General features: G+C 39.2%; 1 long non-coding RNA gene and 6 other non-coding genes across 8 annotated transcripts; all 7 read right to left on the reverse strand.

Annotated features, from left to right (window-relative positions):
• Window positions 1-823: 823 nt before the first annotated feature.
• Window positions 824-4,422, reverse strand: LOC103696876. Of its 2 annotated transcripts, none has more exons than XR_003383405.2 (2): window positions 4,268-4,422; window positions 824-4,172 (listed from the first exon to the last, which is right to left on the reverse strand). It is a non-coding gene; the product is annotated as an uncharacterized LOC103696876 (long non-coding RNA). The 2 variants fall into 2 exon arrangements; XR_602472.4 differs by having other exon boundaries at window positions 824-4,138; window positions 4,268-4,416.
• On the reverse strand, window positions 1,081-1,175 carry LOC113461258. The gene has a single exon (XR_003383409.1). It is a non-coding gene; the product is annotated as a small nucleolar RNA snoR109 (small nucleolar RNA).
• On the reverse strand, window positions 2,170-2,274 carry LOC113461259. Its single transcript, XR_003383410.1, has one exon. It is a non-coding gene; the product is annotated as a small nucleolar RNA snoR97 (small nucleolar RNA).
• LOC113461256 lies at window positions 2,647-2,761 on the reverse strand. Its single transcript, XR_003383407.1, has one exon. It is a non-coding gene; the product is annotated as a small nucleolar RNA Z278 (small nucleolar RNA).
• Window positions 3,050-3,164, reverse strand: LOC113461266. The gene has a single exon (XR_003383417.1). It is a non-coding gene; the product is annotated as a small nucleolar RNA Z278 (small nucleolar RNA).
• Window positions 3,474-3,558, reverse strand: LOC113461260. Its single transcript, XR_003383411.1, has one exon. It is a non-coding gene; the product is annotated as a small nucleolar RNA U36a (small nucleolar RNA).
• LOC113461262 lies at window positions 3,990-4,133 on the reverse strand. Its single transcript, XR_003383413.1, has one exon. It is a non-coding gene; the product is annotated as a small nucleolar RNA snoR134 (small nucleolar RNA).
• Window positions 4,423-24,901: the final 20,479 nt, after the last annotated feature.

A 24,901-nucleotide genomic window follows, 5' to 3' on the forward strand; every position in this document is an offset into this window, starting at 1 on the left:
GCCCGACGCCCGAAAAAAAAATTCGGACCGGGCTTGGGTAGGGGTTTGGCCCGACTCGGCCCGGCCCACTTCCAGCCCTAGGTGCAGGAGGGGGCGATGCCTGGTATCAGTCACCTGTTTATTGCTGGCTGTAATGCACTGAAGATGATTCCACATGGACTAAGATATGTCACTACCCTTAAGAAGCTGGAGCTGCTGCATATGCCTGCTGCATTTAGTGACAGAGTTTGGGAAAATGATGGCGAGGATTGGGTTGCGATAAGCCATGTTCCCTCCATCATCATAAAATCATATCTGACTGCAATTGGTGGTTCCAGCCTCTTGAATTCTAGTTTTTGATTTCTTGATTTGTCATGAGATAGTATTCATGTGATTTTCTTGATAGCAGTAGATGCAATCTCATAGCAAATAAAATTGTTCCCTTTCCACTCGAAGCTTTGCGATGAAACAGTTGTCCTTTATATGCTATGAGATTGTCCTTTATGTTCAACGAGACAGTTGTCCTTTATATGCTATGAGATTGCTATGAGAAGCTTTCTGTTCAACGAACCACAAACTACCGTATGCAATGAGACAGTTGTCCTCCATGCGTGATGAAACAACCTATTAAAAAATCAAGATTTCTTCGGCGTGAAGTACATAGGGGACCAAAAAGTTTCATAGCAATACACAACCAAAAAAGTAATTAGAGAGATTAAACGATACAAACTAATAAATCAATATAAAAGTACAAATATTTCCTCAAAAAACAAATAGAGTAAAAATAAGAGCAAAAATATAATTGCCGATTATAGAGAACAGCATGGAATAATAGAGCGATAGATTAAAAGAAAATAAGACTCAGATGTAGGCATCGATGACACAATCTGCAGCAATTAAAAAGCAGCTTGCCTGGATAATGGCCGAGCTATCATCACTTTAAAAAATTGATAAAAACATTAAAAAATCAAAGAAAATGGATAGCTCTTGATGTGTGAGAAGGTCCTCTAAAAATGGCTAACACATGCACCATCTCCCTCTTCTACCCTCCTCACAAAAAATAAAAAAGAATAAAATAGGAAGCTACGTTTTACAACAGATTAATGTGGGAAGCTTGGTAAGCGGGTTGCCAACAATAAGGAGGACAAGCCGACCAGTTTTCTTCCCTCTTCCCTTGATTCATATAGCTACAGCCAGATCCGGCAACTTCAAGACCAGGGCAACCCAAAACCCCAACCTTGGTACATGTAGCGGAAATCCTAACCACCATTATAAAATCAACCACATAATATCAGGAGAATACGAAGAAAAACCCAAAAATCAAGAGGGAAAATAAGGGATAAACTCTATACTGTGAGAGAGAGAGAGAGAGAGAGAGAGAGATCATAGAGAACGAGACCAATAAAGCATACAACAAAACAATAAGGTTCACATATTCCATCAATGAGCTCCACCAAAAAAATGTAGAGAAACAAAAAAGCTGAAGTGTTGACATGTTAGTCCAATGATAACCTCAGAATGAAAAGATTTACTTAGACATGGGAACAATATAGAACCTCCAATATCAGCTATAGCCAAATAGAAGAAACATGTCCTATGATTAGTTAAACGCAAAATACAAGAAAGAATAATTGCTATATTTTTGTAACTCAAGAAGCAAAAAGATTAATTATCAAATATTATTGTTTCAAAACCTTATCAATCTTGGTAGCACCACAAATTATTGTAAATAAATTTTACATAGGAAGCAGCAAAATCCCAATTATTTGAAGATATTGAGTTTAAAATAATCTAAAAAGTTCCATATCAGTAAAAGACAGAATGCTGTGGAACATGTAGCCTAAGCTTTTACTTGGGTTCAATCATGATAAGATGCACATACACAATCCTCATATGTCTTGCAACTGTAGCTAGCTGATTGGGAAGGGATTGCACCTGTAATTTTCAACAATACTTGCATGGTTATTTCCATTGCATCTCAACCAAAATACTTAGATTGTAACATTGTAAAGAGCTGAATTATGATGCCCCATAGAGCCAATAATTGATGTCAGCATGTTACTTGCAGAACATTCTAACTTCTCAAGCCTCTTAAAGAATGGAAAAGTGTAATTCAACATACCACAGAATAAAGAAGAAGGATGACTATACAGCGGCTTATAACATGCAAGAACATATAAAAATATAAAATGTTCTGCTGCTGTTATTCAGCCCTAATCTCATATGATAAGAAAGGAAGCTGATGACCACACTCCATTTCTGAGTTCATCAGTTCCTACATGCCAATTGTGCAGTGTAGCAAGAGGATAGTTAAACTCAGATACATACACATGTAGGTACAAATAAATCAGGTAACATAATGTTGTAAAAAGGCTTAGGCCACAAAAGAGAATAGGGAAGGGAGACAACATAATTTAATTGCCATAATATTTTTTTCATTGTTTACCTAGTTGCTGTTTGAAATTACATTCATTACATGCAGACCAAGCTAAAACTTGAGTTGGGGATTTAGTTCTGGGTAAGTTGGGGATTCATTACATGTAGTGTGTTTGTATAAATAGTGTACATAAGAATTACAGACATAGCTAGCGAGTAGCATCACCAATAATTTCTTAACAGTGAAAGAAAAATCAAGAAAATTCAAAGGCTGAACATATAAATCTCTATGCCTCAGAAGTATCTGTTGATGTCATGTTAACTGCTGCCTCCCCAAGTAGGTTCTCCCTGCAAGCAGGGACTTGGTTCCACAACACATCCATTTTGCAGACAAATAATCATTGGCGGTGGCAAAAAGCTAAATGTTTTGTGTTTCACAAAAAAGGCTTACCATTCAACAACCAAATACTTATGTACAAGATATACACTTCAAAGTGAGTGTTTAAAAAGCAAAAAAGGCTAATGCTTCTACCATCACGTCCAGCTGAAATCACTCCTCAATATTTTTCATTAAAAAAAAACCGTACATTAAATACATAAAAGAAATAAGAGTTTAGAAACAGCCCGAACGTACTTTGTTAATCACTATAATTCATACATATCAAGATAACATCATGATCAAAAAAGAAACAATGCCTCAGAAAAGTCCACTGATGTCATTGAATGTAGGAGTTCCAAGTAGGTTCTCCCTGTAAAACAGGGACTTGAAGCTATTTACATCTCATAAACTTGGAGATATCATCATAGGCAGCTGGGAGAAAAACAACTATCAGAGACCGCTAAAGTTAGTTCAAATAAATGGATGTGAGAAAAACAAAAAAACAACCATCCTAGGTGAAAAACTAGAAAAAACAATGATAATCCAAAATGTACCGAAGCACAGAACAGCTTCCTCCATCGTTCTGAAGCAGAACTGGCGTTTTTGAAGCTGTCTAGATTTTCATCACAGACAATGCATCACGATGAGTCTAAAACAAATAGAAGAATAGAATACCGCATTATCCTAGCATTTAATTTTTTTCTAGAAAATTATAAGCAAATCCTGAAAAGATATGCATCAGCTCATGTCAAGGAAATCAACCATTCTTTTCATATGCTTCATGCACAATTATCAGAAGCGCTGGTAGGTTATATCCATTGCCAAGAGTAGAGCATTTTAAGTGAAAAATATAGTACCCCTCCAAAAAAAAGGAAGACTCAATCCAATTTTTTCCCTCGTATCCTGATAGCAAAAATACCATCCCCAGCCAACTTAGACACTAGAGAAAATTATAGAGGCGACAAACAATATCCACTTGAAGGGAAAAAATAAAAAAGGGTTTCGGAACTCTCTTAGCTCATCGCGTGATATTGGCGAACAAATACAAATTTCCAAGCTTTTGATCGGCATCTAGTTGTGGCGAGAGATTTTAGAGGCAAAACCATGGAAAAAAGAGTAAGCCTCCACGTTCACCCCGCCGTTCTCGCTGTATGCCTCCATGACTAGGCTCATTGGGGAACGAAACCTCAAAAAGCTAAAGGTGTGGAGAGGCAAACGATAACAAACAGATGGAAAGAAACATCATAAAAAACTAAAGTTTAGCCGTTACATTGACACAGATCGGTCGTAGGAATTCGTGAACAGAACTGCAACACGGAACGGCGAATCCATCTGGCACGAGCATTGGGGCTTCCGTCGTCACGGAGTTCTTCAGCAAAGCCCGGGGTGCTTCGTGCAAGACTTCTACAAAGAATCAAGATCTAAAATCTCTCAAGTCCTAACATTAAGAATTACTTCCATTCTTAAATCCAATGCCTCGAGCACGAAAAAAAAAAAGAAAAGAAAAAGAAAGATTAAAGATGAAAACTTTACTCAAATCAGAAGCCCCGAATCGAGAAAATGGGTTGTTTAGAAGGAGAAAACGGCGGCCCGGCGGAACCCTAAGCCGGGGCAAAACCCTAGAACAAGAAGGGGAGGAGGTATAGGAGGCGAAGAAAAGGGGTGCGCTTTCCCCTATTTATAGGAGTATGAACAAACCCTGCACCAGGGTTTAAGGTTTAGGGTATACCTTATCAAGCTTATTGCATCGAACTAAGCATGATTTTTAGCGCCATATATATTTCAGCCACCATATCAAGGAAATATGCTAGTACACCAGAGACAATTTAGGCTCTATTTGGGAAGCTTTTGGAGGGCTAAAAAGCACTTTCTGGTCCTTCAAAAGTACTTTTGAATGAAAAAAGATGTTTGGTGAAAATTTCGAAAAACTATTTTAGTTTTTTCAGAAAATTGAAAACAGTTTTTTGAGAGAAGCTCCATTTTGGAGCTTTCCAAAAAATCTGTTTTCAGCCTTGTCAAGAAGCTATTTTTTTTGATCAAAATACTCTCATTTAAAAGTTTTTTTTCCTCCCAAAATACTCCATCCCCCCGCCTCATCCTCTCCCACCCATCCCCCTCCCTCCCCCTCCTCAATGCCAAAGTAATCCATCCTCTCCCTCTCCCCCGACGCCACCCCCGATGCCCTCCGCCTCTTCTCCCTCCTTCTCTGCCGCTCCCTCGGCTGCTTGAAGTCGAAGAGGCTATGGGAGTTGAGGGAAAGGACCGGCTCGCCCGATCCCTTCCAGGATCTTGAAGGGGTCGTGGATAAGGACACGCTTCGAAGCTGTCGGCCAGGTAGAAGGAGGAGGAGGATCCGGTTGCGAGAGAGGAGAGGTGAGGGAGCCAAAGGCAGCAGTTGGCGAGGTCGGAGAAGAGAACGTCGAGGATCTGGAATCGATGGCAGGGGCAGAAGGGTCCTCGTCGATCTGTAGGCAGAGGACACCGCCCAGGTAGACGGATAGACGGAGGAGGATGAGGCAGGAGGGATCGCGGTCGGACTTAGGGTCGTCGCCAGCGGTGGCCTGGCGGAGGGGCTGGGATGGGAGGAGGCAGGCGGAGGAGCTGGGATAGGAGGAGGGGAGTGGCCACAGGCTAGGCTGCGGGCGTCCCACGACCAGTGATGGGCATCGGGCCGTGCCGGGCCGGCCCGGCCTAGTACCACCGGGCCACGGATTAAATGGGTCGGCACGGCCCGCTCAGCGAAAAACTCAAGCCCGGCCCGGCCCGGCCCCAGGCCCGTGGATTGGCGGGCCGGGCCCGGCACGGCACGAGACTGGCCGTGCCCGGCACGGCCCGTCTCGGGCGCAAACGGGCCGTGCCAGGAAGGGGGAGAAAATAGCCGTTTCCAACGGCTATTTTTAATTTTTTCCCCAAAATACCCCTCCCAATAGTCCAAAAACGGCTAATTTGGGGGGTATTTTGGGAAAAAAAAATTTGGAGCCTTATAAATACCCCTTTCCTCCCTCATTCTCACCACACCAAACCAACTATTCTCTCCTTCTCTACTACTGCTATTTCTCTCTTCTAAAATGCTCTTCTAGCAATTTAATTTTTAGTTTGCATTTAGCAAGTGTTCAAGTGCTACACAAGAGGAGGTTCCTGTTGAGAAGAGAAGGTCACTCCTATTGAGAGCACGGGAGGAAGCTCAGAATCTCGGCTCTACCTCTGCCCTCTAACCCTCTACTCAATTCTTCCTTGTGGTTAGTTTTTCTTTTTTGCATTCATCAATTTAGATATGTCATCTTTTGAGGAAAGTCATTTTGGCATTCCTCCTGTTTCTGAGAGAGAAGAAACTAATCCCCAACCCCATGTTCCTAGTTCCTCTAGAACTAGTGAACCGAGTGAAGATCAAACCTCTTCTCGTAAGAGGAGTAGTGCTGTATGGAATGAATTTGATAGAATTATGGTTGATGGAGTCTGGAAAGCAAAATGTAAAAAATGTGCCAAACTTTATAGTTGTAGTAGTAGTGGAGGAACAGGCCATTTAAAAAGACATCAAGAGAGTCATAGGATGCATGATTCTCATGCTCAAAGTACCCTTAATATACAAGGGGGATTACTTGTAGGTAATTTTGCATATAATCATGAAAATCAAAGAAAAGCACTTGTAAAATGGATAGTTAAGGATGAATTACCTTTTAGTTTATGTGAATCTTTTAATTTTGAAGAATATGTTCAATTAAACCTACAACCTGCTTACAAAAGAACTAGTAGGCGTATATTTAGAAGAGTAGCTATGACTAACTTTTTAGCAATGAGACAAAGTTTAATTGAAACACTCTCTACTTTATATGTAAAAATTTCATTAACTTCTGATATTTAGTCAGCATCTGTAGGTAGTAATTGTTTTATTGCCATTACTGCTCATTATATTGATAATGATTGGCAATTAAATAAACGTATTCTTGCTTTTCGTGCTTTTGATTTTCCACATTTTGGGCAACAAATTTCAAATGTCATTTATCAAACTGCATGTTCATATAATATTAATGATAAAATTATGTCTATTATTTTTGATAATGCATCTAATAATAATTCTGCTGTTACATTATTAAAGGACTCATTGCATCCCATGTTAAATGGAAATTTATTGCATATTAGATGTGCATGTCATATCTTAAATCTTTCTGTTCAAGCTGGCATGGGCATGATTCAAGATGTGATTTCAAAAATTAGAAATGCAGTTTCTTTTATTCATGCTTCAAGATCAAGACTTCAAGAATTTAAGGAACTTTATATAAATCATGGTAAACGTTTTAAAAAATTTAAACTTGATGTAATTACTCGTTGGAACTCAATATATAGCATGATACATAATGCATACCCATATAAAAACTTATTAAGTGCATATATTAATGATCGTGGATTAGGCTTTACATTGACTGAAACTGATTGGAATAAAGAAAAAATTTTGGAAGATTTTTTGCTTAGTTTTTATAATGCTACCAATGTTCTTTCTGGTATTTATTATCCAACTTCATGTTCATTTTTACAACAAGCATATATAATTAGTCAAAACTTTGCAGAACATAGATATGATGATGTTTTAATGCCTATTATTGAACAAATGGAATCTAAATGGAATGAGTATTGGGACAAGATATGTCCTATGCATAACTTAGCTGCTGTATTTGATCCAAGAGTTAAATTGAATGACGTGCTAATTTTACTTGATGCATACTGTGAAAATATGATTCAAGATCCTGAACCTGCTAAAATTGAGGTAAAACAACTTCTTTATGATATTTATGCTATATATGATGAAAAAATTCGTGGATCTAGATTCTCCGTACAAGGCTCTATTTCTTCTTCTAGTAGTTCTCGTTCGTCATCTATTTTTTCATTCATTGCACAGAGAAAACACACACATGCTTCAAGTTTATCTTCATCTTCTTCATCTTTAAGTAGTGAACTAGAATTTTATTTACGAAATGATCTTCAGTCTGCATATGATGAAAATCAAATAGAGAGTCTAGATGTATTATCTTGGTGGAAGAGTGTTACAAATCAATATCCTGTTATGTCTGCAATTGCACGCGATATTTTAGCTGTGCCGATGTCCACGGTAGTATCGGAATCCGCTTTTAGTGCAGGTCGGCGTGTTCTTGACGAAAAGAGAAGTAGGATGACTGGCAAAACGGTTGAGATGCTTCTCTGCTTCAAAGATTGGTTGGATGCTGAGGCAAGACTTCAAGATAAAGGTGGACATAATACAACATCCTCTGATGATGATGATACAAACACTACTGAATAGTGAATACTGATTCACTGAATCACTGATGATTAGTAAGATTTCTTAATTTTTTATAATTGTACATTTTTATTTTTTTAATTGTTAAAGTGAGTCATCTCTATTTTTTCTCCTTTCTTATTGTATTCTGGAGGTCAGACCAAGGTCCAAACCTCCCTTCATGTACCATTTTGATTTAAATTAATAAACTGGTAGGGGTCTATGCCAAACCCCCCACCATTAAGGTGGCTTTATATTAATAAATCCTTAGTTTTTAATATTTATTAATTTATTAAAAAAAATTATTTTCATTTATTTTAAGGGAGACGGTGTGGAGTGATTGATCATAACCCTATTTGATTTTGATGAGCTCAAAGCATCTGAGTATATCTCTTGTTTACTAATGAATTCAATTGAGTGTTTTAGTGAAAATCTTGTCTAAAGTGTTTCTAGACTTGGTTCATAATATTTTGGATAAGTTAAGAAGTCAGTTTGAACCAAAGTCTGAGACTCGAGTCGACTCCGGAGTATTACGAGTCGACTCCAAGCGCATCAGAATCACTGGCACGGGCTCGAGTCGACTCCGACTGAGAACAGACAGACGAGCAGAAAGCATCAACTCAAAACCTGTCAGCGAGTCGACTCCTGAAGTGCGCGAGTCGACTCCGATGTTTACCGAGTCGACTCCGGAGTAGTATGAGTCGACTCCAAGGAGTTACAGACAGAAAAGTCAGAGAGCGAATTTCGACCCTGAGATTCGAGTCGACTCCTGTGGAACGCGAGTCGACTCCGATGGTTGGTAGGTCGACTCCAAAGAAAGCGAGAGTCGACTCTCAGTGGTTCACAAGGCAAAAGTCAGAGAGCAGTTTTCGGACTCTGAGATTCGAGTCGACTCCCGCAATGCGCGAGTCGACTCCGAGACAGCGCGACCCCAAAAAGACAGAAGACCGAATTATTGTCTCTGAGAGCCGAGTCAACTCCCAGACAGCTCGAGTCGACCCCAAGGCAGCGCTACACCAAAAAGGCAGAAGGCCATGTTTCGGAAACTGAGAGCCGAGTCGACTCCAGAACAGTCCGAGTCGACTCCAAGACTGGACGAGCCAAAAGACAGAAGATCGGGAGTTCGGGCTCTGAGCGCCGAGTCGACTCCCAGGATTGTCGAGTCGACTCGAGTGGGCCAGGTTGAAAATTGGCTTCGTGGACTTTATGGGATGAGCCGACTCCGAAAATGCCAAGTCAGCTCCAGAAGTTGGCGAGTCGACTCCAGGTCAAGTCGAGTCGACTCCCAGTCGAAGAGGCCACTTTAATTCAAATCCGGAACAGTTGCCGAGTCGACTCCAGAAAAGCATGAGTCGACTCCCGCTACAGCCGAGTCGACTCCTGATCGTGCGAGTCGACTCCGACCCCCAACGGACATATTGTCAGGTTGTGCAGAGTGTGCAGAACGGGCAGAAAAAGGTGTCTAACGGCTAGTTTCTGTGGGGGATGGCTTAAATAGCCACAGAGGACTGTAGCAAGGTAAGAAAAGCACCATTCCATTCAGAGAAATCAAGCATTCATTCTCTGCATACTTGTCTTCAACGAAAAGAAGGAAGAGCGCCATTAACTCCATCCAACTTCCTCTTCCCAGCATTTTAAAGAAGCCTCCTCCTGCATTCAAGTCGACCAGACATTCCAGAGGAGACTCAAAGTTCAAGAAGCCCTACTCTACTCCAACTCAAAAGTGTTTGAGGGCTCTTAACTTCTCTCTAGTTTATATTGTAGCAAATCTGCTTTTTAAGAAGCTCAGTTTTTCTGTTTGTTTCTTATTCTTTCCATATTGTCTTTGCTTGGTTCAATCGGGGGATTGAATCAAGGGTGTAGAGGTTGGTTGGTGAGCCGAGTGTAAAACCAACGTGTAAGGGTTCGATTGTGATCCCGGGAAAACAATCGGGGTGGTTCTAGTCGGTGAGCCAGGAAAAACCGACCGAGTTCGTTGTGAGCTCGTAAAACAACAAGTTTGGTTGTGAGCTTGTAAAACAACCGGCTGTAATTCGAGGGGTTATAGTGAATTCCCAAGTGAGACTTGGGGAGTGGACGTAGGAGCAAGGGTTAGCTCCGAACCACTATAAAAGCCTTATGTTTGTGATTGTGTGTCTCTTTCTTTTACTCTCATTTCATTCACAGCACATAGCAATTAATTAATCATCTTGGTAAAGCATTAATTAGTCATCCACAACGTTTTAATTGCAAAATTATTTTAAAACCCAATTCACCCCCCCCCCCTCTTGGGTTGTCTATCTGGGCAACAAGTGGTATCAGAGCCTAAACTCTTCTACCCTAAGAGTAAAAGATCAAAATGACAACCCCATTTGGATCTTCCCACATTGAGGGTCAGTCCACCCAAAGACCCCCATTCTTTAATGGATCCGACTACTCATATTGGAAGGCTAGGATGAGAATATTCATCCAAGCCCAAGACTATGAGATGTGGACCATTGTAGTAAATGGACCATACATCCCATCCATCTATGTAGAGGGTGTCACTGTATCTAAACTAGAAAAGGATTGGGATGAACATGACATGAGAAAGGCACAACTCAATTCTAAAGCAATGAATGTGCTTTACTGTGCATTAGATAGGAATGAATTCAATAGAGTCTCTACTTGCAATTCTGCAAAAGAGATTTGGGACAGACTTGAAGTGACCCATGAGGGCACGAATCAAGTCAAAGAATCCAAAATAAATATATTAGTTCATAAGTATGAACTATTTAAGATGGATTCTAATGAGACAATCACTAGCATGTTCACTAGGTTTATTGACATTGTCAATGGCCTAAAAAGCCTTGGCAAAAACTATACTAACAGTGATCTTGTCAGGAAAATTCTTCGCTGTCTACCAAGGTCATGGGAAGCCAAGGTGACGGCAATCCAAGAAGCTAAGGACTTGAACAAGCTTCCACTTGAAGAGCTCCTTGGATCCCTAATGACTCACGAGCTAACAATGAAGCAGCACAGCGAAGAAGAGTCCTCCCATAAGAAAAAGATAATAGCTCTCAAATCTACATCATCTAACAAAGATTTGTCTTGCAGTAGCAGCAGCGAAGAAGAAGATCATGAGGGAGATGATGATGAGGCTCTTCTTGTGCGCAAGTTCAGAAAATTCATCAACCACAAGAAGTCCTATCATCAAAGGAGAGGCCCCTCAAATTCCTATCGCAAGGATAAAGGTAAGGAAAGAAAAAATGAGGGGATTGGGTGTTATGAGTGCAAGAAGCCGGGGCACATCAGAGCTGAGTGTCCCTTACTAAAGAAGGGCAGCAAGTACAAGAAGAAGAAAGTCCTTGTCACCACCTTATCGGACTCCGACGCATCATCTTCATCATCGGATGAGGAACAAGAAGAAAAGGCCAATTTCTGTTTCATGGCCAATGAAAATGAGGTAACATCCAACCCGTATCTCGATTTTACCTTTGATGAATTGTATGATGCATTTAATGAATTAATGATTGAATATAAGGCATAAATCTTAAGAATAAAGAACTAAAAATAGCTAATCAATCTTACCTACATAAATACGATAAGTTAGTTAAGGATAAGGATTGTATCACCAAAGAAAATGCAGAACTTAAAACAAGCAACCAAATCTTGATACAAAAGAATAATACCTTAACTAAAGAAAATGAAAGGCTGAACAAAGAAACATTAGAACCCAAAAACAATAAACATATAAATGAGAGTATCACAAAAGAACTGAATGATTTAAAAGCAGAAAAACAAACACTAACTAAAGAACTTAAAAAATACAAACCCTTGGTTGAAAAATTTACATATAGTTCAGAAAAACTGAATATGATACTTAATAGTCAACGAGCAGTATTCAATAGAGCAGGTTTAGGATATAAACCTAAAAATAAGCAAAAACTTCTGAGTAACTTCTTTGTTAAAGCTGGAGAAAGCAAAACTAAGAAAGTAACCTGCTTTTGTTGTGGAACTGTAGGACATAAAGCAAATGTATGTGACTATCGGAAAGGGAAAACTAAAAAAAAAATTAAAAGGGTATGGGTTCCAAAAGGAACCAATATGACTAACCATGAAGGACCCAAGAAAACTTGGGTACCTAAGATTATATGATCTGCTTGTGTAGGAGTGTCTTGCAGCCAAGGTCAACAAAAATTGCTGGTACTTGGATAGTGGCTGTTCAAGACACATGACGGGTGACAAGGATCAATTCTTCATCCTTGAAGCTAAGAAGGGAGGTGCTGTGACTTTTGGAGACAACAACCAAGGTCACATCATTGGTATAGGTAAAGTACAAATTACCCCTTCTACTTTTATTGATAATGTTAGATATGTTGACGGTCTTAAGCATAATTTATTAAGCATTAGTCAATTATGTGATAAAGGTTATGATGTTATGTTTAAACCATCACTATGCATCGTAACAAACCCAAATGACAATAGTTTAGTTTTTAAAGGAATAAGACGTGGAAATGTGTATGTTGTAGACCTTGAGGATCTTGCCAAACACAACCCATGCTTAGTTGTTAATGAAACTAAGGACAATGATGCTAGTTGGTTATGGCACCGTAAGTTAGGTCATGCAAGCATGGACACAATATCTAAACTAGTTAAAAGAGATTCGGTGATAGGTTTGCCAAAATTAAAGTTTGAAAAGAATAAAATATGTGAAGCATGTCAATTTGGCAAACAATCAAAGAACTCCTTTAAATCTATAAATTGTGTCTCAACCTCTAGACCTCTAGAACTACTACACATGGACCTATTCGGACCAACTAGAACCACAAGCCTAGGTGGAAATAAATATGGTCTAATTATTGTAGATGATTATTCTAGATACACTTGGGTCATGTTCTTAGCTCATAAGGATCAAGCTTTTTCAGTTTTCAAGAAATTTCATAAAGAAGTAACCAATGCTAGAGATACTTCAGTAATAGCTATTAGAAGTGACCATGGTACCGAATTCGAAAATCATTTATTTGATGAGTTTTGTAGTAAAAAGGGGATAACACACAATTTTTCTGCACCTAGGACACCACAACAAAATGGAGTTGTGGAGAGGAAAAACAGAACTCTAGAAGAAATGGCTAGAACTATGTTATGTGAAAGTAACCTCCCTAAGTGCTTTTGGGGAGAAGCCATTAATACTTCTTGTCATATATTAAATAGAGTTTTATTGAGACCTATTATAAAGAAAACACCTTATGAACTTTGGAAAAATAGAAAACCAAAGGTAAACTATTTTCATATCTTTGGATGTAGGTGTTTTGTTCATAATAATGGAAAAGATAATTTAGGAAAATTTGATTCTAAATCTGATGAGGGCATATTCTTGGGGTACTCTACAACTAGTAAAGCATATAGAGTCTTTAATAAAAGAACCCTAGTTATAGAAGAATCCATACATGTTGTCTTCGATGATTCTAGTGATATCTCTTCTAGTAAGAGAGTTAATTTTGATGATGATACGGAAATTCTTGAAGAAAAGATTGACGAGATGACATTACAAGATAATAATCAAAAATTAATTGGAGATGCATCATCAAGCCAAGAGATTATAGTAGATCATGGGCTAACTAAGGCGTGGAGGTTTGCTCACGGGCATCCTAAGGAATTAATTCTAGATGATCCATCTCAACCTGTTAGGACAAGAGCATCCCTTAGGAACTTAAACACTCATCTAGCTTTCGTTTCACATTTTGAGCCCAAACACATAGAAGAAGCTGAAAAAGATGTAAATTGGATAAATGCAATGCAAGAAAAATTAAACCAATTTACTAGAAACAAGGTATGGAATCTAGTCGAAAGACCTTCAGAATATCCAATTATAGGTACCAAATGGATTTATAAAAATAAACTTGATGAAAATGGAATTGTCATAAGGAATAAGGCTAGACTAGTAGCAAAGGGCTATAATCAAGAAGAAGGTATAGATTTTGATGAAACCTTTGCTCCTGTAACTAGACTTGAGGCTATTAGATTATTATTAGCATATGCATGCTCTAAGGACTTCAAACTATTTCAAATGGATGTAAAAAGTGCATTTTTAAATGGGTATATTAATGAGGAGGTATATGTAGAACAACCTCCTGGTTTTGAAAATCATCAATACCCTAATCATGTATATAAATTGAACAAAGCACTTTATGGTTTGAAACAAGCACCTAGAGCATGGTATGAGAGGCTTAGCAAATTCCTATTAGAACATGAGTTCTCTAGGGGTAATGTAGATACAACACTATTTCTGAAAAAGCAAAACAAAGATATGTTATTAGTGCAGATTTACGTTGATGATATTATTTTCGGTGCTACTAACAATCGCCTCTGCGAAGAATTTGCTGATTTGATGCAGAGTGAATTTGAGATGAGCATGATGGAAGAGCTGAACTACTTCCTCGGGCTTCAAATCAAACAGTCTGAAGGAGGCATCTTCATCAATCAAGCCAAATATATCAAGGAGATGCTTAAAAAGTTTGATATGGAGGGGAACAAGTCAATCAGCACCCCCATGAGCTCATCATGCAAATTAGACCAAGATGAATCAGGTAAATCTGTAGATCAGAAACTATATAGAGGTATGATAGGATCTTTATTGTATCTTACTGCAAGTAGACCTGATATCATGTTTAGTGTTTGCATGTGTGCTAGATATCAGTCTAATCCTAAGGAATCACATCTAATTGCAGTTAAGAGAATCTTTAAATACCTAATAGGAACTAAGAATATAGGTTTATGGTATTCTAAAGAATCTAGCCTAAAATTAATAGGATACACAGATTCAGACTTTGCTGGATGTAAACTTGATAGAAAAAGTACCAGCGGGTCTTGTCAATTTCTAGAAGAAAACTTAATCTAATGGTTTAGCAAGAAACAAAACTCGGTTGCATTATCTACTGCTGAAGCTGAATATGTTGCAGCCGGGAATTGTTGTGCTCAAATCTTATGGATCAAACAACAATTAGAAGATTATGGCATTAAACAAGATAAAATACCCATTAATTGTGATAATACAAGTGCCATTAATCTAACTAAGAATCCAATTCAGCATTCAAGAACTAAACATATTGAGATAAGACATCACTTCATAAGAGATCATGTACTGAATGGTGATGTGACACTACATTTTGTTTGTACTGATGATCAATTAGCTGACATTTTTACAAAACCCCTAAGTGAAGAGAGATTTAGTGTGCTTAGGAGGGGATTAGGAGTGATTGATCCATGCTAGTGGTGTTTTCCACTAGTTCATTGATTTTGATGATTAGATCGTGGTTAATTTAGAGTCTCTTTACAATGATCATCAAATCAGATCATAACTTAGTGATTTTTCCCTCATTCGGCATGAACATAGTATGATTTTTAGGTGCGTGCCAGAGTTCGAGACGACTCGAGTAAGTTTCAGAGTCGGCTCGTAAGGGGGAGTCGACTCGCACATTTACGGGAGTCGACTCGAAAACAATGGCAGCAGAGGGGGGGTCGACTCGCATACAGTAAGGAGTCGACTCGAGGTCAACAGGCGCCTAAGGAGAGTCGACTCGCGCATATTTTGGAGTCGACTCGAGGTCGAGTCGACTCGCGACTCAGTGGAGTCGACTCGCAGTCGGGATCCGACTTTTTAACCCTAACTCCATCGTTTAGAAAACACTTATTTTCACCGCCGCCACTGTTCAAAACCCTAGAGCCGACTCCTAGAACGTCTCCGGCCGCCCCTAGGTCCTTTTCCCGTTGATCCTTCATCGTCCATTAGGATTTCATACCATTCTAGGTCAACCATGCCTCGCAAAGCCACTGTCCCAAGCCGGAAGAGGCCCCATTCCGCGACCGGTGCCGAGCGGCGTTCCAAGGCTCGGAACGACCCCGTGAGGCCACAACCTCCGGCTCGTTCCTCGCCGAGGGCCGTTCCCTCGAGGCCGTGTGCCGGGAAGGCGGTCTCCACCGGGAGATACGTCGATTTCGACTATCTCTCCCGGGAGGGCTTCATTATAGGAGATAGACTTAGGGCCCAGGGTTTAGAGTACTTTTGTTCCCTAGACCTCCCCACATACCCTGGCCTAATTAGAGAGTTCTATGGTACTGTCCATAGGGGGAATGGGGGAATAGAGGGAACCGTAGCCGGTGTCCCATTGTTTATTTCCGAGGATTTCATAGCCCAAATCCTCCACCTTCCACAGTTAGGGGTGGCTCCCACACACCCCGAAGATAGGACTGAGGCCCTTACGGCCATTCTAGGGCATCCACCCCAGTCTCCTTTAGATGAGGTGTCCGCCAGCTCACTTTCAGTTGAGATGCGGCTCCTCTTGAGCATCATTTCTCGGTCTTTGTTCCCAAAGACCGGACGGTTTGATTTTGTGTCTGAGAGGGACCTAGCCCTCATGTACTACATTCTTCAGGATACCCCCATAAACTTTCCCAAGATGATATATAGATACCTATGTGAGCCACTAGATAGACCTAGGCTCACCCTCCCCTATGGCATGATGTTCACCCTTATCTTTAGGGAGGCCGAGATCCCTATTCCTGAGGGAGAACCCTCTCGCGCATTGCGATGGACAGATCGCATGCGTCCGGGGACCCTACACAGGATGGGGTTTCGGAAGGTAGAGGGGACCTGGGTTAGGAAGTCTTCCACCTCCACACATACCACCAGACATTCCCCTAGTCCTGAGCCAGACTCAGATTATCCTGACTTTCCCTCCACTTCTGCTCCTACCACCTCAGCCGGACCCTCCTCCTCAGCTCCTCAGCCCATGGAGGTCCGGATCGCTCCTGAGCAGCTCCGGGAGTTGCGCCAGGAGATAGTTAGAGACCTGCGGGATGATCTACTTCGGGAGCTCCGGGGTTCAGTGCCTGCTCCCTCTCCTGCACCATCTTCAGCGTTGGTCCCTTCCTTGACAGCCGTAACTGAGATGACGGCCCATGTGCAGGAAGAGATCGACAATGTACGGTTCCTGGTCCAAGCCCAGTTCCATAGCATGAGCGAAGTCTCGAGCACCACTTGGAAGATGCGCGATAACGTCCGACAGGATATGGGCACCACTACCCAGGGGGCCGAGCACTTGGCGAATGTGCTCATCGACAAGCTGGACACACTTCAGAAGTCGGTGACCGAGCTCGATACGACACATAGCAGGGCCACCTCGGCCATTATCCGACAGCTCGAGCACGTCACCAATGTAGTCACACTACTTGCAGAGCGCATGCCCCGGGGACCCGCATCCTCCTCGAGGAAGCCTTAGATCATTTTGTGTTATTTTGACATGTACTTTTTTGCTTTACTTATTGTATTCTAAAATGCATTTACATACACATCAATACAATGAGTAGACATATTCTCTTCAATTGTGTGCAATTTGATCTCTAAGTGATTGTTTGTTCTGCTTACCTCCTTTTTGATATGATGACAAAAAGGGGGAGAAATATTTAGTAGATATATAAATGGAATCAACATAAAAGAACTCAAAATGAGAATCAAAAATTAAAACATAATTTGTTCTTAGTGGATTTGGTACCTCGAGGCTCATTATCTCTCTGTTGGGGCTCCTAATGGAGTAATCTCCAGAATCTATTCAAGGGATATTCGGAGATTAGCTGAATCTTACTCAAGAACAAATTGACAGATTTTTCCTCTAAAAACCAAAAATTTTAGTTCAAAAACTTCAATGCATTAAAAGGAAATTCAGAGAATCAAAACAAAGTTGAATGCATATGTTGAGGGGGAGAATCTAAATTTTTAAGAAAGCTAAATCATTAAATATATATAAGCCAAATAATTGATTGCATGATATGAAGGCTTATATAATTCCAAATGAAAGGGGGAGCTTTAATTCCAAAATTTATTGTTTCACACCTTTCAAGCTTGGATAAATTAAATAACCAGACACTTGAATTCATTTATGGATTTTATTTTCTTGTTTATTGAGCAATTCACTTTACATATACTCAATGTTTTGTCATCATCAAAAAGGGAAAAGATTGTGGAGTGATTGATCATAACCCTATTTGATTTTGATGAGCTCAAAGCATCTGAGTATATCTCTTGTTTACTAATGAATTCAATTGAGTGTTTTAGTGAAAATCTTGTCTAAAGTGTTTCTAGACTTGGTTCATAATATTTTGGATAAGTTAAGAAGTCAGTTTGAACCAAAGTCTGAGACTCGAGTCGACTCCGGAGTATTACGAGTCGACTCCAAGCGTATCAGAATCACTGGCACGGGCTCGAGTCGACTCTGGATCATTACGAGTCGACTCCGACTGAGAACAGACAGACGAGCAGAAAGCATCAACTCAAAACCTGTCAGCGAGTCGACTCCTGAAGTGCGCGAGTCGACTCCGATGTTTACCGAGTCGACTCCGGAGTAGTATGAGTCGACTCCAAGGAGTTACAGACAGAAAAGTCAGAGAGCGAATTTCGACCCTGAGATTCGAGTCGACTCCTGTGGAACGCGAGTCAACTCCGATGGTTGGTAGGTTGACTCCAAAGAAAGCGAGAGTCGACTCTCAGTGGTTCACAAGGCAAAAGTCAGAGAGCAGTTTTCGGACTCTGAGATTCGAGTCGACTCCCGCAATGCGCGAGTCGACTCCGAGACAGCGCGACCCCAAAAAGACAGAAGACCGAATTATTGTCTCTGAGAGCCGAGTCGACTCCCAGACAGCTCGAGTCGACCCCAAGGCAGCGCTACACCAAAAAGGCAGAAGGCCATGTTTCGGAAACTAAGAGCCGAGTCGACTCCAGAACAGTCCGAGTCGACTCCAAGACTGGACGAGCCAAAAGACAGAAGATCGGGAGTTCGGGCTCTGAGCGCCGAGTCGACTCCCAGGATTGTCGAGTCGACTCGAGTGGGCCAGGTTGAAAATTGGCTTCGTGGACTTCATGGGATGAGCCGACTCCGAAAATGCCAAGTCAGCTCCAGAAGTTAGCGAGTCGACTCCGGGTCAAGTCGAGTCGACTCCCAGTCGAAGAGGCCACTTTAATTCAAATCCGGAACAGTTGCCGAGTCGACTCCAGAAAAGCATGAGTCGACTCCCGCTACAGCCGAGTCGACTCCTGATCGTGCGAGTCGACTCCGACCCCCAACGGACATATTGTCAGGTTGTGCAGAGTGTGCAGAATGGGCAGAAAAAGGTGTCTAACGGCTAGTTTCTGTGGGGGATGGCTTAAATAGCCACAGAGGACTGTAGCAAGGTAAGAAAAGCACCATTCCATTCAGAGAAATCAAGCATTCATTCTCTGCATACTTGTCTTCAACGAAAAGAAGGAAGAGCGCCATTAACTCCATCCAACTTCCTCTTCCCAGCATTTTAAAGAAGCCTCCTCCTGCATTCAAGTCGACCAGACATTCCAGAGGAGACTCAAAGTTCAAGAAGCCCTACTCTACTCCAACTCAAAAGTGTTTGAGGGCTCTTAACTTCTCTCTAGTTTATATTGTAGCAAATCTGCTTTTTAAGAAGTTCAGTTTTTCTGTTTGTTTCTTATTCTTTCCATATTGTCTTTGCTTGGTTCAATCGGGGGATTGAATCAAGGGTGTAGAGGTTGGTTGGTGAGCCGAGTGTAAAACCAACGTGTAAGGGTTCGATTGTGATTCCGGGAAAAACAATCGGGGTGGTTCTAGTCGGTGAGCCAGGGAAAACCGACCGAGTTCGTTGTGAGCTCGTAAAACAACAAGTTTGGTTGTGAGCTTGTAAAACAACCGGCTGTAATCCGAGGGGTTATAGTGAATTCCCAAGTGAGACTTGGGGAGTGGACGTAGGAGCAAGGGTTAGCTCCGAACCACTATAAAAGCCTTGTGTTTGTGATTGTGTGTCTCTTTCTTTTACTCTCATTTCATTCACAGCACATAGCAATTAATTAATCATCTTGGTAAAGCATTAATTAGTCATCCACAACGTTTTAATTGCAAAATTATTTTAAAACCCAATTCACCCCCCCCCCCTCTTGGGTTGTCTATCTGGGCAACAGACGGGCCGTGCCTGGCCCGACCCAGGCCCGGTTCAGGCCCTTATGGGCCATTCCGGGCTGGCTCGCGGGCCGTGCCGGGCTGGCCCGCGGGCCGTGCCGGGCTGGCCCGCGGGCCGTGCCGTGCTTGGCCCGCGGGCCGTTCCGTGCTTGGCCCGCGGGCCGTGCCGGCCCAGGCCCTTATGGGCCGTGCCGGGCTCAGCCCGCGAGCCAGAAAATGATAACCCAGCCCGGCCCCCTTTAATGGGCCGTGCTAGGCACGACCTGTTACTGTAGCAACGGCCCGCTTCGTGCCGGGCCATGGGCGGCTCGACCCAGTGCCCATCTCTACCCGCGACGCCGCCGGCCTCGGCCGGCTTCTTCCGGCGTGTGTCTCCTCCGCGAGAAGGAGAGGGCCGACCGCCGTGTGGCCGGCCTCCGATCGCCTCCTTGCCTCGCAGGAGAAGAGGGGAAAGTGAGAAGAAGTCGGGAGAAGAGACGAAGAGGAGAAGGAAAGGAAGGTTCAAAGAGAAGAGAAGAAAAAGAAAAGAAAAGAAAAGAAAAAAATAATTTAAGAAATGGTTCAAGAAACCGGAAAGCATATTGTCTCTAAGTTTCAAGGAACATTATTTCCAACAAAGATGACTATTCCATCAGTACGCCATAACCTGCACCAGAGGAATCAAATTTAAGAATTTTCAGCTATAGTTTTCAAATATCGATAGTATTTGAACACATAAAAAATAACTGCAGTTTTCAACGCCATGCAAGTGAAATTCACACTCCAAATAACTTTGCCTTTTATGTTATATTATGAAAAATTAATTTATGCTAATAATTATAATATTTTATACATTTATTATTGTATTATACTATAAATATAATATTATGTTATATTATATCATAATACATTAATATATTATGTTAAATAATTTAATATTATGTTATATTATGAAAAATTAATTTATGCCAATAATTATAATATTTTATATCTTTATTATTGTATTATACTATAAATATAATATTATATTACATTATATCATAATACATTGATATGTTATGTTAAATAATTTAATATTATGTTATATTATGAAAAATTAATTTATGCTAATAATTATAATATTTTATATCTTTATTATTGTATTATATTATAAATATAATATTATATTACATTACATTGATATGTTATGTTAAATAATTTAATATTATATTAGATTATTATCCTATAGTATACAATGTTATAGTACTATATTATAATAATATTATACTATATCATATATTTATGTATTAATACATATTATATTTTATTATGCTCTCTTGTATAATACTATGTAATGTCCTTTATGGTCGTTTTGTCATACAAAAGTACTTTCTTAATTTGTTTACTAAACATATATTAAAGTGCCACGATACTTTAGAAATATAGTTACCAAATAGCAAACAGCTTTTTATAAAAGTTCTACTTCATAAAGCTCTACTTCCAACAGCTCAAGAAAGCTTACCAATAGAGGCTAATCATGGACAGAGCTGCTGTAATAATAATAATAATCTGATTTTTCTTGTAAAATCAATTGTGAAGGGACATTTTTTTTTGGGCAAAATTCCATTTGATGATGTGAAGAGCCGTCTCCATCCTTGAAGACTCTGCATCTCCGTCTTCTCCACTCCTATCCTACCAGTGAACTTCATGAAATAGCCAAACGCGACAACTGAAAAAAAAGGAGAAAAAGAAAGATGGCAAGGGATGAGCTACACTAACCTTATGAAAGGAAATGAACAGAACAAAATTGAAGAAACTTTAACTCCATCCACCCCTTCATCTGATTGTCCCTTAGTAAATACTCTATAATATAATAAACGCATCCTTTTTATTTTAGGTACTGGTCTCCTTAAAAATAATAATAATAAAGAAATACCAGCCAAAAGCCAGTATTGCATTAATCAAGCTAGCTAAATGAGGGTGAACGACTTGATCAGTATTTGTTATATAATTAACAGAGAACGGCAGTTTCAGACACTACAAGAGGCATCCGCAGCAATGGGATTGTAGCTGCAGATATGTCAAAAAAAGCTTAACAAAAGTCGGTCAAGATGGCGATGCACGCTCTCAATCAGCAGCCTCAAGCGTCCCATATCTAGTTAATCAATAAATACAAAGTTTGCAGTCATTCATTCTTCCTCATGTATTTCACCCTCTTTGTGCACCTGCATGGCATTGCCTTAGAGGGTTTCATCTTCAAGCCTCAGGAGATTCCAAGGCAACCTCTTTCAAATGGGGAAGGTTTGATGTTCAAACGTGGAGTCTCCTCCAAATACTTAGGCCCTATTTGGAGGAGCTATTGGCGGTAGAGCTTTTGGAAGTAGAACTTTTTGAAGTAGAGCTTTTATAAAAAAACTGTTTGCTGTCTGGTAACTACATTTCTAAAGTACTTTTGTATGACAAAATTACCATGAAGGATATTGCATAGTATTATACAATAGAGCATATTAAAATATAACCTATTTAATACATAAATATATACAGTATAATATTATTGTCATGTAATATAATATTAGTATAATATAGTAATATAACATTGTATACTATAGCATAATAATTTAATATAATATTAAATTATTTCACATAACATATCAATGTATTATGATATAATGTAATATAATATTATATTTATAGTATAATACAATAATAAAGGTATAAAATATTATAATTATTTGCGTACATTAATTTTCCATAATATAACATAATATTAAATTATTTAATATAATATATTAATGTATTATGATATAATGTAATATTATATTATATTTATAGTATAATACAATAATAAAGGTATAAAATATTATAATTATTAGTGTAAATTATTTTTCCATAATATAACATAATATTAAATTATTTAACATAACATATTAATGTATTATCATATAATGTAATATAATATTATATTTATAGTATAATATAATAATAAAGATATAAAATATTATAATTATTAGTGTAAATTAACTTTCACCCTCCTGATAACCATTTATCTCTCTAATAAATTGTCTAGCTAGGTGATAAAATTGATTAAAAAATTACTAAATTTTTAGATAAGAATGACACAAATGAAAAATTGTTTAGTATATTCTATGTACACAGTTTAATAAGGCTTGGAATACACTTTATATAGCCTGGTATACAGTTAAGTTTTTCTGGCACACAGTTAAGCTTCATACACAGTTAAATAAGGATTGAACACAGTTAATCTAACCTGGTAGACACATAATATATCTTGGCACACAGTTGATCAAGGCTTGCACACAGTTAATATCCTACCTAAACTTTACCTTGTTCATAATTTTTTACATTGTTGATGTAGTAGCAACAAAAATATAAAAAGCAACATTCATGTTTGCTCAAATACAAAATAAAACAACTAGCTCCTCAAAAATTTTATAAAAAAAAGAAGTCAACGAGCTATAAGTTGAGAAGCAATATAATCACGCAGAATATCCATCTCACAGTTACCCAATATTTGGCTTTGCTCTACACTCAGTTCTTCCTGCGGTTTATTAATCTCTAAACAATCAGAAAGGAGTAGATCCTTATTATCTTCCTAAGGCTGAAACTTCAAATCTTTGATTGCATGATCTCTAATAAAATTATGAATAGCCATGGAAGCCACCACAATTTGGACTTGTTCATAATAAGAAAAGTTAGGCATGGTACTCAACATTCTCTATCTACTTTTCTAGCATCCAAATATTCTCTCAATAGTGCATCTCAGAGAGGAATGTGCATGATTAAAGATTTCATGCATACCCCTTGGTTGACTTCCACGTCAAAAATCTAGTAAATGATACCTCTTCCCTTTGTAAGGCCCCATATATCCCAACATGTGAGGATATCCTGCATCCACCAAATAATATTTACCTGCATCTATATATATATATATACACGAGTTAGTAGTTTATACTTATGCATGAAAGTTAAAATGGTATATCAGTGATCATAATATATATAATTAATATGTATATGTCTACATTATAATATATTTAATTAACATGTATATCTTTAGGTGGGTGTGGAAATTGGAGCTCTTCTTTGTGTATAATATCTAAAAAAAATGAGTATCATGAGCAGTACCCTCCCATCCAGCACAAACAAAAATGAAACGCATGTCAAAATCACAACATGCTATAACATTTTGCGTAGGAATCGCTTTTCGGCCAAAATATGGTACTTGTTTGGGCGGAGAAATTTTCACTGGTATATGGGTGCCATTAATTGCTCCAATGCAGTCCCTAAAATAAGGCCACCAACGACTATCGTTGCGGATTTTACTTGGAATATTTTTGAACTCTTTATCAACCAGGCTAATAATATCCCTGGACATTCTTAAAACAACATTTAAAACATGGGTGAAATATCTACTAACTGTTTCTCCGGAATGTTGAAATCTTTCTTGAACCATCCTATTCCCAATCCCATGTCCTAGAATGATCAAAAACATGGACATCAACTCCTCAACAGGAATATATCTAGAAGCCTTTAAACCATATTTGACTTTCAATTCTAGATCAATAAATATATGTTTTTCTATTCGAAATTATTGTTGGCATCTATCTGGATTGCCATGTAAAATTTCTGATACAAACCTGTATCCAGTTTGATAGGAGGTCTTACAAGGCTTCTTTTCAATATATTTTGTGTAATATTTAGTAACCGTACCAACAGTTGTAGTTAGTAGAACATAAAAATTATCATTATCAACTATCTCATCTTCACTGAAATAATTCTCCTCAGAACTATTGTCAATGCTACCCGTACCTGTAGAAAAAATATTATGCAAAAAGACAACATCCGTAACAAATAAAACAAATGATATATAAACATATAATACAAATAACACAAACAATATAAGAAAACACCAACATATAACATCTATAATATCCATAAAATCAATAGCATCCACGATACATTATC

The sequence above is a fragment of the Phoenix dactylifera genome, unplaced genomic scaffold (genome assembly GCF_009389715.1).
Source record: "Phoenix dactylifera cultivar Barhee BC4 unplaced genomic scaffold, palm_55x_up_171113_PBpolish2nd_filt_p 000265F, whole genome shotgun sequence".
In the NCBI taxonomy this organism is placed as follows: Eukaryota; Viridiplantae; Streptophyta; class Magnoliopsida; order Arecales; family Arecaceae; genus Phoenix; species Phoenix dactylifera.